The sequence below is a fragment of the Chlamydotis macqueenii genome, chromosome 1 (genome assembly GCF_036417535.1).
Source record: "Chlamydotis macqueenii isolate bChlMac1 chromosome 1, bChlMac1.mat, whole genome shotgun sequence".
Taxonomy (NCBI): domain Eukaryota; kingdom Metazoa; phylum Chordata; class Aves; order Otidiformes; family Otididae; genus Chlamydotis; species Chlamydotis macqueenii.
Window position 1 is genome coordinate 91,996,672 of NC_141556.1, and position 13,893 is coordinate 92,010,564.

The following is a 13,893-nucleotide window of genomic DNA, read 5'->3' on the forward strand; positions in this document are numbered from 1 at the left end:
TTCATCCATGCTTGTCTTCAGAGTGTTTATCTTCTTTTTCATTCTTATTACTTTTTAATGAGACACCTTTCCTGTCATTGGTGTTTCATGCAATACAGATTGAATTTACTGCAAGTCCTTAAAGGTTTACGCTGTTCTTTCTGGGCCTTGAGTCATTTATGATTTAAGGCCCTTAAAATTTGGTAGATTTGGCTGGATTACATAGGTAAAGTTGCCTGAGAGAATTTTGGCTTTTTGTTGTGGTTTTATTATGCTCTGAAATTACCAGTTGTGTTATTTGCACTTTTTTCCCCCTGCAGAGCTCATATTTTTTTAATATGCTGTGATCAGTTTTCAGTGCTTGCCAGTACTGTGGCAGTGTTGCTATAGCCAAATGCTCTGAGGTTGTAAGTCAGGCAAGTTTTGTAGGCAGGGCCTAACTACCATGAGACTTGTGGTTTAGATGGGAGAAAAGGACAAATTTGAAGGCAAATAAGCCCTACTTCAGGTCTGAAACAGACCCAGCAAATTTCAATTTTAGTTTAACTTAATCTCTGAGTTTAACTTAATTATGTTAATCAGTCTCCTATAAGGGATTTTGGAGGTTATTTTACTTTTCTCTGTTGATTAAATTTTCCAGGCTTTTATTGCACTACAACATTGGGCCTCTCTTGTCAGTTCTTCGTGCTTCCCATTCTTGCTCTGCGATGTTCTGCTGGGATTTCTTTTTCGTATTACATTTTATGGCGATGTTTTCAGGAGTTTGTGTTTTTCATTGTATGACACCAACTTGCAATCAGAGATTTTAAACAAACTGCCAGTCATGTAGATGTAACAGCATGAAGATCAATGTGGCTGCAAAATCATCAGAGAAGCTGTGTGAATATTCAGGCAGTCAGCCTGTGCAGGACTTTTAACTACTGAAGCAACACTTCTGGCAGGAAAAGTGGGATGGTTTAGGTGGTTTAAAGCAAGCTTCACCCTCAGCTCTGGTGTTTAGTGTGCCCTCAATTTTGAGGGGAGGTCTCTGGACAGATTTCAGTGCTCCTCGCTGTTCTTTTGGGCTTTTTTTTTTTTTTAATATTTGATGATTGTACTCATCTCTCTCTCTCTCTTTCACTTTGTCAGTTTCTAAATATGTATTGTCAATGTCATGTCTGGAAGAGACACAACACTGGCAGTGATAAGCACTGATATCAGGAGCTGTGTTAGTCGCACACAGGCAGAGGAAGAATGTACAGCAGAACACTGAGGAAAAACACAGTTTAAAACCAAATGTGAACTATTTTCACACTCTTGTATTTTTAGAATCTGAAAAGACAGAGATTTTTTTAAATTATGCACAGCCTCTGTGAATTGTTAAGGTTACGGATGAACTGTGCACTAGTGAGTTAAGTGCAGTGCTTGGGCACTACAGGCATCTCTGACCTGAAGGCACTTACTAGAAGGTGGTGCCATATCTGTGAGGAGGAGAAATAATGCCTGGAACATCAGTGGGCAGACTCAGCCAGCAGCAGCATTTGTAACAACATGAGCAATCCTGTGGTGTGTTCCCTCCGTGCTGTTTAGTATGTGATGAACAAAGGTCTGGTTGGTGACCCAGCCCTCCCTGTATTCAGAGGCTGAAAACTGCTTCATTATTGTTCATTATGTAGTATTATTCTCATACAGTCACATTATCATAGCTTCCCCTGAGAGCGAGGATGCTACTGTGGGTTCTGTGCAGCTACGCTGGTTCCTATACCTGAGCTAATTTGTTCATTGCTAACCTGGTGTCTCCACAGGACGGAGAGCTGTTCCTGGTGTAGGGGAAGGTTCTAGCATTTGTTATAGCTGCTGTGTGAGAAGTACAACAACATACATTGCCTGGTTTTGACAGAGACTTGGTTTGGTGCTCCAGCTGTAAAAACGTGTTAATTTGTTGAGGGGAAATTAATTCCAAACTCAAGTAATGGTTGCAAGGGAAATAGATGCAAAAAAAATCCTGTGTGGAAAGCAAGCAGGGGACTTGGGGAGAGAAGGACGAATGCATGAGTGGCAGGAAGAATGGAGAAGTGCAGCAGGGGTTTTAGTAGTAATTAGTTTCTAGATAGCTCAGGTTAGGAGATCCAAAATATTATCTGTTTGGCCTTCAATTTGAAAGAAAGGAGCCTGTTCTGTTTTGCAGCAAGTGCCCAGATCATTGCAGTAGCTGCAGCATTGTGAGTTGTCCATCATCTGAGACCTTTTTGTATGATAGCGTAACATTAAGGTATGTGGAAATGAAAGAATGCCGCACTGCAATGAAGATAGTGACAGAGGAATTTCCGAAAACAGAAATTAAAATATGGCAGTAATTGTAAGGCTTGTTTTACACATGAGCTGGAAAGTGCTGATGCACACAGTTCGGTTCAGAGATGACAGTGGATGCAGTTAGCCTGATGTTAGGTATTGGAGAGCATACAAGCAAGAAAGGAGAGAATATATTTTAAGTGGTGTAAATGAACATAATGAGAAGTAACACAATAAATATAAGGGAATGCTGAAAGTCAATACAAAGAAAAGAAAAGGACCTGGATGTATGGTAGAAAATTTAAAGATGGAGCAGATAGGATGTTTAGAAACAGACTGGATAAATCTCTTATAAATCAGTAGTAAATATGAATTCTGCAGTGATCCTGAGACTTAGATTAGCTTAGAAAGGTCAGCATCTTTTCTGTCCCCAGCTTCTGGGAGTTTGTGCGTCAGGGCCAAATACAGAAGTGCCATCTCTTTGCTATATTTGCCTTCTGCTGTCCTTCGCAAGAAGCAAAGATGATGATGGCTCTCTGATAACTGTGAAAATGAGTGCAGTATTTGGAAGGACTTGCAATGCACCACAGGTATATGTGGAGAAGGAACCAAGGGGGATAACTGGGGATCAGACTGGAGCCCCTTGCTCCAGAGGCACATTCGCAAGTCTGTTGCAAGTAAGTTGCAACTTTTATTGCGCTTACCAACAATTAAATAGCAAACTTCTTGTTTCCAGAATTAATCTGTAGAGAAGAACATAGTCACACAGGTAGCAGGGTAGACTGACCCTCACAATTGAAATAATGACATGGGACAGTCAATCAATGAAGTCCAGGGGTGGTACATAAATAGGTGTAATTTGAGAAGGTTCCGCAAACAATATTTATTACTTGTTTCATTCTCACTCCTACCCCTGTGCTTTCAGAGCACTAGCTAAGACAAGTCATGGTTTTCCACAGTTAGTGTGCCATTTTACTTTCTGGAACATGGAGATATATTAGAGAGCTTGCTGATGGAAATGTTCATAGCTGAAGTGTGCAATCAGTAAAAAAAAATTAGGTTGGGAGGGTCCTCCGGAGGTCTTTAGTCCAATTCCCTACTCAGAGCAGAGCTGACTTCCAAGTTGGATTAGGTTACTTAGGGCCTTGTTCAATTAAGTTTTGAAAATCTCCAAGGATGGAGATGCCACAACCTAGCTTGTCAGCCTGATCCAGCGCATAACAACTCTCCCTGTGAAGACTATAGCAGTAAGATAGCAATAGAAGTAGACTATGTAAGTGAATGTAAGAATATTTAATTAGAATATGTAGGTGAAGATCACAGCAATAGGAGCTTTTTATATGGGTGATAAGGCCGAACAAAAGGATAGCAATATACTTACAGCAATGGGAGGACTTTTCTGGCTTTGCCCATTGTCCTTTGCTGGAAACAGTAGTCTGGTGTTGCAGACTGGAGAAGAACCTTGTTTGGGTTTGTTCATAGGTAGTTTTGATCACAGTGTCCCCAGGATTTTTCTTTTCTGAACAGTTTTCTTTAGATCTGACTTGGCTGTTTCCCTTACTCAGCTTTCCTCCTGTGGAAGCCTGCATTCCTTTTGGGTGGTACTGAGATGCAGGGCATGTGTAAAGAGTATAAGAGAAATGGAAACTGCTGTGGAGAAGTATCACCTCTAGTGCCAGTGAGCACCATTGCTTCTTTCCCCATCCTAGTGAGCACAAGTCACCAAGCTCCAGGACTCTGATATGGAAAAGTGGTGACACAACAGCATCTTAATAACATAGTGTCATCCTTAAAAGCAAAGTAGAAAATGAACAGGTTTGGAAAGGAAGAAGCAGGGGGTGCTGTGCACAGCCTCACTGGTATTGCTACCTGTTGCTACAGTGGTTTTTTAACCTTTCCCTCTAATGAGTTTTAAAGCCCTGGGAGGCACACGTGGGATCAGCCGCACGATGAAGTACCAGTCAGTGCTTGATCTAACAAAACAACTATGGCTGTGCTAGCAGCCGACAAGTTGTGTTTACTCAGACTGAGCCCCTACCCTGCAAATAACAGCATCCTGCCTAGGGGAGGCAGCTTTGCGTGTGGATAGAGCTGGAGTCAGGGGCTGTACTCTGAGGGTGAAACTTGGGCTAACTCTGAGCAGAAAACAGACCTCAAATACAGCAGCTCAGCATCCAGGTGCAAGGGGCTTCATTACGCAGCACATCCAGAGTCTAGCCCTGCATACATCCTTTGCTGCCTGGACAAAAAGCCATGCTATCTGAAAGCTTCTTTGGTAGCAATGCTATAAAAAACCACTGGTCTGTACACAGATTCCACACAGCCCCGAGTGCATGCTGGCTGCACATGGGGAAGTCATGGGATCTGGAAATGAGGTGTGTGAAGGTGTGCCGGAGTTTGTATGCCATGGATCTATGTGGACGGTTACGAACAAAACGTATGCAGTCCATGTACTTCAAAATAATGTGCCTGTGTACAAGCTCTGCATCTCATGCATCCTTATCCACATAGCAAGAGGCGCATTCTGGTGACAGCACAGGAACAGACGGAAGGATGCTCGAGCTTGCAGTGACGAGATGCTCTGTTTACTCTTCAGGAAAAAAAAATACACTTTTCAATGGTTTGATTTTCCTTCCATTTAAAATTGAGTTAATCAGTTCAGCCCTTTGCTGTACCTCTACAACTTTAAGGCTCATTTAGTCATCTCCTATTGATTTTGATCAGATTAGACTTCAGCCAGGTATATTTTGAGCCTATTGATTACATACATGGAGGATACAGTGGAAGTATTCTCTGCCCGTCCCATGGCGTGAAGATTTTTAGCCCCAGCCACCCAAAGTGCATCAGAGCAGCATCCGTGGAGTTACTAGCATGCCCGTCAGTCAGCGGTGGTTCATTCGCAGGGCTCAGCTCCCCTGCAGCACCCTGAAGTCCCGTCACTCTGGGACCGAGCGCCTTTTTCTGCATTTTGGCCAGCCAAGGGCATCCCTTCAGCATCGGGTGGCCCAAGGCAGGTGTTGGCGGCCGACCGGGCCCAGCGCGTTCTGGGGGGGCCTTTGCCGAGGAGGGGGATTTGTTTTATTTCCTTTTGGCCCGTTTAACTTTTTTTAAAAAACTATAGCTACAATTTTTCTTCTCTCCTCTCACAGAGCTTTCAGGTTCCAGCCGAGGAGGCACCTCGCCGGGACCGCTGCCCGAGGTGGGTGGCCGGCCGGGCCGGGCCCAGGCGGCTGCTGCCCCCCGACGGCGGCCTCCGGGAAATGGCGCCGGGTCGTCCCGCCCTTGCCCCCGGCCGAGTGTCCCGCCCTTATTTAAGGCCTTTATGTAACCGGCCGGGACCAGGGGCTCTGCTCCTCCTTATCCCCCACACCCCTCGGAAATGTGGCTTTTCTTGCTGTAAGATCGAGATGTTTAAATATCAAGAGGCCAGTCCCGTCCTCAAAAGTCATGTTTTGGCATGTCAGCCGCAGGCTGTCCTTAGGTAGGATGCAGGAGAGCAGAGCATCTGGGGAGAAGGGGTTCTGCCGTACTTCTGGGGGCTCCCGCCTCGGCCCTTCAGGAGGAGAGTCCATCCTTGTTGAGAGGGGCTTTGCTGGCGGATGGGGAGGTGGGGCCGTGTACGTCAGGCCTGGCTGGACGCGGGACAGTGCTGCCTTAGCTCCAGCAACCCTCGTTCAGGCCAAATGCTGCTCCAAAACCATGGTCGCCTGGCGGCACAAGGTGCCACCTCAAGAAGGGCCTGCTCCCAGGGCAGCCTGCCACTGGTCGTGCCTTGGGTGCTGGCAGGAGATAACAGCATTTCATTTTGGATGGCTTCGGCCTCCCTGGCTCCTGCTGCTCTCTTGCAAGTGTGGCTGCAGACTCCTGGGTGTGCAGTGGGAGCTGCGGGATGTTTACCCGCACGCCACGGCCACAGCCACATGCTGGGTCAGGGCGGCCTTGTCCCTGGCTGGAAGCTGCGGCCCAAGCTGACTGGGCAGCTACCTGCCTCGGGGAGCAGAGAAGGGAGCGCCTTCACCTGTAAGATGGAGGGGAAACTGTGAGAGGTGGGTGCTTGCCTCCCCATACAGAGAGCTCCCTGCATGATTTGAAGCTCGCCACTTCTCTTTTTGCCTTGTGAAATGAAGGTAGTGATTAACTACCAGCTTAATGTTCTTCTGAGGCTTAATTCCTTGTGTTTACGAAATGCTTGGAGGTCCTGGATAGAGGGAAGCGCTGAGAGCTCACATATGCTGTGCTTATAGCCGGTTGTTTCAGGCTTGAAATCTTCTTGCTTTGCTTAGATGACCCCTGTATCTCAAGATTACTTCAGTGGCTTTCCCTACAAAATGAGTCTCTGCACTGATTTGTTTTGAACTGGAAACTTGCATATTTGTTTGCTTTTCAGACAAATCTATTACATTTCTGGATAACTCTCTCTATTCAGCATGCTACAGCCTTGGTTAATATTTGTCAAATGGAACTCCGACTGTCTAAACCACTGGGACAAGTTTTATTTTATATGTCATCAGTAGGGGCAGAATGAGGAGCTTCGTGCTTGGCCTATTTGCTGTAACACAGTCTCAGGGCCATTGCATCAGAGTCAAAACAAGGAGCAGCTTGTTTCCAAACAAGAAGCATGGAGGAAAGTCTTCTCTGCCTCCCTCCCTGTAAGGGAAAAGAGAGGAGAGGGGGGTGGGAAGAAAGTTATCTTTAACAGATTCTAAAAATGCCTTTTCCCAAATATGCAGTCAGTCCCTTCAAAGGTCTCTTTGTTTATTTTCAGGAAGAAACCCAAGACAGCTGAAAACCAGAAGGCGTCTGAGGAGAATGAGATTACTCAGACGGGTGCATGCAGCGCCAAGCCGGGCCTTCCCTGCCTGAACCTTGAAGCTGTTCCATCTCTGAGCCTGGCCCTCATCTACTCACCACATTCACCAACAAACCTGCACACACACACAGGGTCATCTGATTGTGAGTACACCAACATGCTGCTGGATTGCGCCGGGATTCTTGAAAACATGCTTCTTACTGTGGACCATGTTTTCCACTTGGGTGTCTTCCCATAATGGCACAAGCAGGACTTCCTCAAGGCTTACCTTTTCCCTTCTTTGGGAATTACCACTGAAACAGAGCGTTTTGTGTTAAGGTCATGATAATGCGATCAGTCAGAGGAAGCTGAGAGCATGTTGTTGTGTCAGGTTGCTGCTTTTTATGAACTAAAAAGGGAAGACCCCTCAAGCATGTCTCTTACCAACTAGAGCTGTAGTTATCCCTCTCCAGGTAGCCACATGCGTCTCATTACCCAGCATATCTACTGATGGGGATTTTCAGCCTGTGCTGTATTGCAATGGGAGAAAACAAGTGTCTGGCTCTGCCACCCAGGATTGTAAAGGATTTCCCCCAAGAGCGGAGTGTTTTGTGGAGAGGATCAGTCTGTGAGAGTCTGGAAAATCTTTGTAGACCTGTGTGGTTATACCAGTTTAAGGCCCTTGTTTTGAGTTTCAGATTACTCAGTATGGGTTAATTGGCCTTTTAAAAATGTTATTTTCCATTTTGCCAAAAAATACAAAAATAAGGGAGGGAATGACTGGAAAGTCAGAACTTACCCTGTCAGCTCTTCAAAACATTGTCATTTCACAGCGGTCCCTGCCTGGGAGTCTCTTGGGCAAGAATGTGCAGGGTGATGTGAACCTCATCATTCACTAGTTCTAGAACATATAGTTTACCTCTTCTGCGGTGGTTTTAGGATGTTGTAAAATTTACAGAGAGGAAAACAGGAGAAAGAAAGATGATGACACCAGGTTTCAAGAGCTCAGAAGCCAACCAGACTTTGCAAAGGCCTATTAAAAAAAAAATAAATCAGGGCATGACAATAAAAAAGTCAGATTAAAAAGTATGTGTAACCTTTTCCTTTTTTAATTTAAAAATCCTGCCTCAGGGCCAAGCTTGGAAGCAGCTGGGTTATAGGGATCATCACTATCAAAATCACTTTAGCTGCAATTCATTCCTGTTGGCTTCTGACTTTATTCATTATGAGCTTCTTCTAGAGATCTTGATTTTAATAGAGCTGGTAGAAACATTGGGGAGACTTTCCTAAATCTCACCTGGTGATTTGTCGAGAAGAAAGTGATATGAAACAATACAGCAGCAGGCAGCACGCAATTTAGTATATATAAGAATTCCCTTCAAACTGGAGATGCCAGGCTCTTTGTTAAAACTGGAGTACAGTTTTGTCTTGTAATGTTTTCTGAAAACAAAAAGCTTGTGAAAAGATGCAAAAAAATGAGCAGAACAACAAAAAAAATAATCCCTATTTTCAAACAAAGAGTCTCTTTATCCCATTCACAAAGATGAAAGAGTTCATTAGTAAATGGGATTTGAAACCTCACACTGATGGTTTTTGACAGTACAAATGGAAACCCATGAAAGCAACCTTAGGACAGAGGCCAGCAGGGATTGTAGGGAACTTGGAGAATGAACTGCTTTTGCTTCTGAGGTGGCCAAGTTCAAGGGTGAGGAATATTGACAGAGGGCAGTAGGGGGAGGTGGAGCCTGCAGCTCTTCATGCTCTACCTGTTCTGTGGACAAACGGAGTCTTTTAGACCCCAAAGTTTTTAAAGTCTGCAAATCACCTTCCATTCCTACTAAATTCACAATACCAATATGAATAAACTGTAAACCCAGGTTAGATGCTCCTTTCACACTGAAGCTGCTTTTTTCAGAAAAGAAGTTTAATAATATTTTCGGCATTAATATTGTCCTATCTCATGAATTGTTGAAATTTAGCTCCCAAAATACAGTTAAAGTCCTGCAAAAAATCAAGAAATAGTAAGACATCTTGCGATGTTGATATCTGTTAGTTGATTCCATATGCTTTGAAACCAATGGAAAAACTCCAATTATTTATGATGGGTTATAACCTTTATCAGGCTGTATTTGTTCGGGGCAGTATGCATATAATTAGTGTTTGGCATGCCCTCGCACGGTATTAGTGCCAATTTGTCACGTGAACTAAAAGCAAGGCATGATGAATATTTACTGCATATTTACTGTAGCTATCTCTCATGTTACGTGGTATTTCTTTAAATATTGCCTCAATCCTTAGTGCTGGAATACACTAATTGACCCAAGAGATTAATATTTGTGGCTCCCAACATTTTGAAATGGCTTCTCTATCATTAGAAACTCCTTCTCCTTACTTCTTGCCTCCCCTGCCCTTTGGACTGATTCTTTCCCCTCACCCTAGAATCCCTTTGTCCTTCTCTTCCCCTCCTCTCAGAGCTGCATTGCAACATCTTTTTTCTTCTCAACATTTGGACCTGTGGTGATACTTTACTTCTTCGAACCAGCAGCACTTCCTGTCCTTCTCTCTACCTTCTAAACACTACAACATTGCTTCTCCTTCCTTGCTCAGACCACTGTACTGCCTCTACCCCCAAAAGTGGGCAGATTGTGTCTTGTTTTCAAAGGACATTCTTCATTCTGGTGGGGAGTTTTCTAGTGGATGGTAAACAATTTAAAAATACTTTAAAACTAGGATGAGACAGGAAGTTTGAGAGGAATTTCCATTGAAAATATCAGAAATACCCAGGAAGAGTCAGCATGGTAGGGTATGTCAATTCTTGGAAAAATGTCCTGATGTACAGATGGTTCCATAAGCCCTCATTCATGTATCTGGAAAAAAGACTTGGATTTTATGGGCCACCTATTCAAATCAGTTTGAAATCTTCACTGACCGTTTTGCATGCACAGTCACTAGTGCTTGGCAGAAAACAACACCACATATTTATTATGAGAAACATTCAGAAGCCAATCTACTTTAAAAAATCAGGGTGCTTTTGGAACGATTCAGATCAAAATACTTTTTCCAAGCAGAGGAAATAAAAACTCTATGATAGCCATCTGCTCCTCAGCTGTAAAAGGCAGAGGTGAAGAAAGCCTAAGCAGTAGTCCGAATGCCAGTCTTGCTGAAATGAGTACTTAGCAAAAAAATCTGGGTAAAGTCATATGTGACGCACAACTTAATTTATGGCATAATTCTGTAGTGTACTATGTTCTACATGCTGTTCCTGGTGCTATTTATTCCCAATGACATTGCATTACTTCTGACCCTGGTAGGGTTGGGTCCTAGATTTCTGGATTTGAACATTAGGATGTATTTCCAGGGCAGATGAATCCTTGAAGCAAAATCCAGAACCTAGGGTGCATTTTGTCTTTCAGTCTTGCGAAATGCTAGCTCATACAATGGAATTGAAGAAATAAGGGCTTGGCAGATAAAAAGCACCACTTCAAATTAATTTGGAATTAAGTCAGAGTGATCTGATAGAGCTTCAAATGAGTTACACTTCTAGCTACTCAGCTCTCATAAACAGATGTAGCTGCTTGCCCAGAAGAAAGGTGTTTGTGCAAGAAGCTACAAGGACAAGCATGGAGGCACAGGTTCTGGAAAGGTTACAAAGAAGCAAAGGAAAGCATATGAGATCGGTGCTATTTGCAGTTTTCCCCATGCTTTCTTGCTTATGGATAGAGAAGGCATAAAGTTGGTAGGGTCCTAGTTGGAAGGCTGAGCTCCTCAGGTAAAGCTTCTAAAGATTTTGCTGAGAGGAAAAGAAATCATCAGGACTTGGCTGTATTTAAACTGATTTGGTCTGTATGGGACACTCACTTCAGGAGCCCTTCAGAAAGCATCTATATGTTTTGCAAATGCCAAGAGATAAGATCATTTTGGCAGAAACTTTCACGAGTTCTCAGAGATACAATAAGACAAAAACTTCATTCAGGCTCTGATGTATGCATCTTAACAGATGTGTCCGAACTCAAAGGAATCCCACGGGAACAGTGCAACTGAATCTCTTTGTCTCTATTGATAGTTAAAAGAGTTATTCTTAGACATTGGATGGTCCATCTGTGAAGGAATTTGTTCCAGACAAGGGAAAAGCAACGTCTTTGCAAAGAGTTTCCATGGGACTGAGAGGCAGGCTGGACAATCACTGGAAAAACTGCTGAAGAAGTTTTTATTATTTTAGAGAACACAGAATTCTTGCAGAGACCTTAAGTTCTGGTAGGGAATGAAAGTTGAGAAGGAAAGTGAGGCATGGATAATTTTTGAAAATCCATGAAGCTATCATTGGCAAGACATTGAGATGGGGAAGAACTTTCTAAAGTTGTTTTAGCAAGGGACCGGGGAGTTTTTATGCGTTAAGTAGAATGCAATTTATAAACAGTGTTGGTGATGGAACACATCTGAACCCTTTGTCCATACATGCTCAAGTGACGTGGCTAACTTGGTCTAATTCCAGCATTTTTTAGCTTTCACAGGATGAGAACTTTGAGGCAGTCTGTTTTCTTTTTCTCCTCCTAAGTTCTGATTTTTGTAGCTCGATAGCCTTCCAGCATAATAGGAAAAGGCAGAGAGGGAACCTCACAAGGTTCCTGAACTCCACAGAGCCTTGAGAGCGGATGTGGAAACTGGGGTTTAATTTTCTTGAGGAGCTAGAGGGACCCACAATTCCCTTCCCATAAATCAAAAAGTTTGGTTTGCCTGGGGCTAATATGGAGGTTAGATGGATCTCAAGGTGGTTTGGCCTCATCTTTATGTTTTAGGTTTCCTGTGTTTCTCTTTGAGGTTCTGTGGCAGGAAGAGAACGGTTACATGCTCTTATGGTCTTCCCTCTGCCTCTAGAAGTTTGTGGCTATGATTCCCTAGGAACTGCTCTGGAGCTTTCACATGATCTCCACTCTCAGAGGGGAGGAGGGGGGCCCTGGTTCTACCAGCTTCCTTGTTTTCAGAGGCAAGCAATATGTCAATAGTAATTTCTTCTGTATTTTTGCTAATCTATGTATGGTATGTGTTAGCTAATGCTGAATGTTTTTAGGTTGGTTTTGGTGACCTAAGAAATGATGTATGTTTAGATATCTATTTTAGATGATATAATAATAACGATACAGGCCTTTTCTGTAGCAAGCTAAACTGAAACTAAGGACAGCCGTAATTCTCAAATACTGATGTCACAACACTTAATTATACTTTCCTCTTGCTGAACATTTGGAATTTTGTTTAGTAAATGCTTCTCTTTGTAACAGTCGTAAGTGGTTTCTGTGTCCCGTAGGCTTATATTTCTATTTGTAGGATTATCAAAGAAATATCAGCCAGGAATGACTTGTATTTTCATGGAAGGAGATATGTGTTGCTTGAGTTGTGTAGAGATAGTACAAGTACAGGTATGTAAAACTATACACTGAGCTCACCCTGCCTCTGTTGAAAAAGCTATCACAATACACTGAAGAATTGGCGGTGTAAAATGTTGTACTACTGATAGGAACTGGTCTCTATATTCCTAATCAGTACACTAAGTGAGTTTTGTCAGGTTGGTCTCTCGGGCTTTTCTTCTCATGAGAAATGACTAATAGCATATGCTACTTCAGTTATGAAGTCGGTGAGTATGTTTTCGGAGGCAACTGTGTGACTTTGGAGCCTAAGTTTCACTGATGCATAAATCACATTTCTAACACATAAATGCTTTTGAAAATTTGTCTAATTACCCTAAATGTTTGTTTTCTTATTTGATGACCCTGTAATACTGGCTTGATGCTAGGTTGTCAATTCTTGTGGCATTCAGTGCTTTTCTTACAGCTCTCCATTTAGAGAACTCTCAGTGATAACGTGCATAATTTCAGCTTTTGTTTAAAACAGCCGTGCAAGTTTCTAGCTTTCATGATTTCAGGGGAGAACTTGGAGATACGTCCCCAGGGTACCTATTCTTTCTAAGTAGCAGGGAAAAGGATAAAATGTCTTACTGCTCTTTATAATTCCATAGCTTCCATTCTTAAGATTTTGAGGTGACTGTGTTTATAATATTGTGAAATTTCTGTTTGTAAGTCATCCTGCAGCCAGTGAGACATACTGTAACTGTCCAGTAAGATAACTGTAGTCTGTTCCTGAGTTTACCTATTCCTGTCTTCAGAGTTTGGCCCCCATAGATTTTTATTACCATTCTTTAAGTTGTGAGTCTTCTGGGAAATCTTTCCTTTATATATTGGATGAGTGTTTCAACTGATTCACTCATTAAATGAGTGACTGATGAATAGTATACAACTATCTATCTCATTCAACGTGTTAAGAAGTTCTAGTACTCTTTTATTGTTTAGGATTCTTTTGTTTGGTTGGTTTTGTATGTGGGTGGTTGGTTTGTTTTTTAATATAGTCTCCAGAACAGTGCTTTCCTCTTCTCCCTCTTGAGCTAGCTTACCTTCTTCCGTCATCCCACATTCTGAAAATTAGAGCAATAATGTCAATTCCACTGCGGAATTTCTGTAGCCTCTTTGATTACCTTTACTGCTTTCATAGATCAGTAGTCCAGCTAACCCACTGAGTCTACTACTTGCCTACCTAATCTATCAGTCCTCATCATCTACAGGACTTCTTAGGTACCGATCATTGCCTTGTAAACTTTCTTTGTCTGATGCTTTTAAATAATGTTTTATTACAGTATTTGTCTTTATACCTTTAGTGTTTTTTCTTTAGATTTCCTCTTCACCCTACCTAACCTTTGTTTTACATCTAGCCTGCTACAGTTTATGCTCAGTTCTATTAGTGTCACTTGGGCATGATTTCCATGTTTGGAAGGATATATTTTCAGGATTTATGATTATGGTTATTTA

General features: G+C 42.6%; 1 protein-coding gene across 1 annotated transcript in view; it reads left to right on the forward strand.

Annotated features, from left to right (window-relative positions):
• ZBTB20 (zinc finger and BTB domain containing 20) overlaps nt 1–13,893 on the forward strand; it is a 112,558-nt gene that overhangs the window by 78,954 nt on the left and 19,711 nt on the right. The window contains exon 3 of the mRNA XM_086761362.1: nt 7,016–7,203. The gene's annotated coding sequence lies outside the window, so the exon portion shown is untranslated. The remainder of the gene's footprint in view (nt 1–7,015; nt 7,204–13,893) is intronic.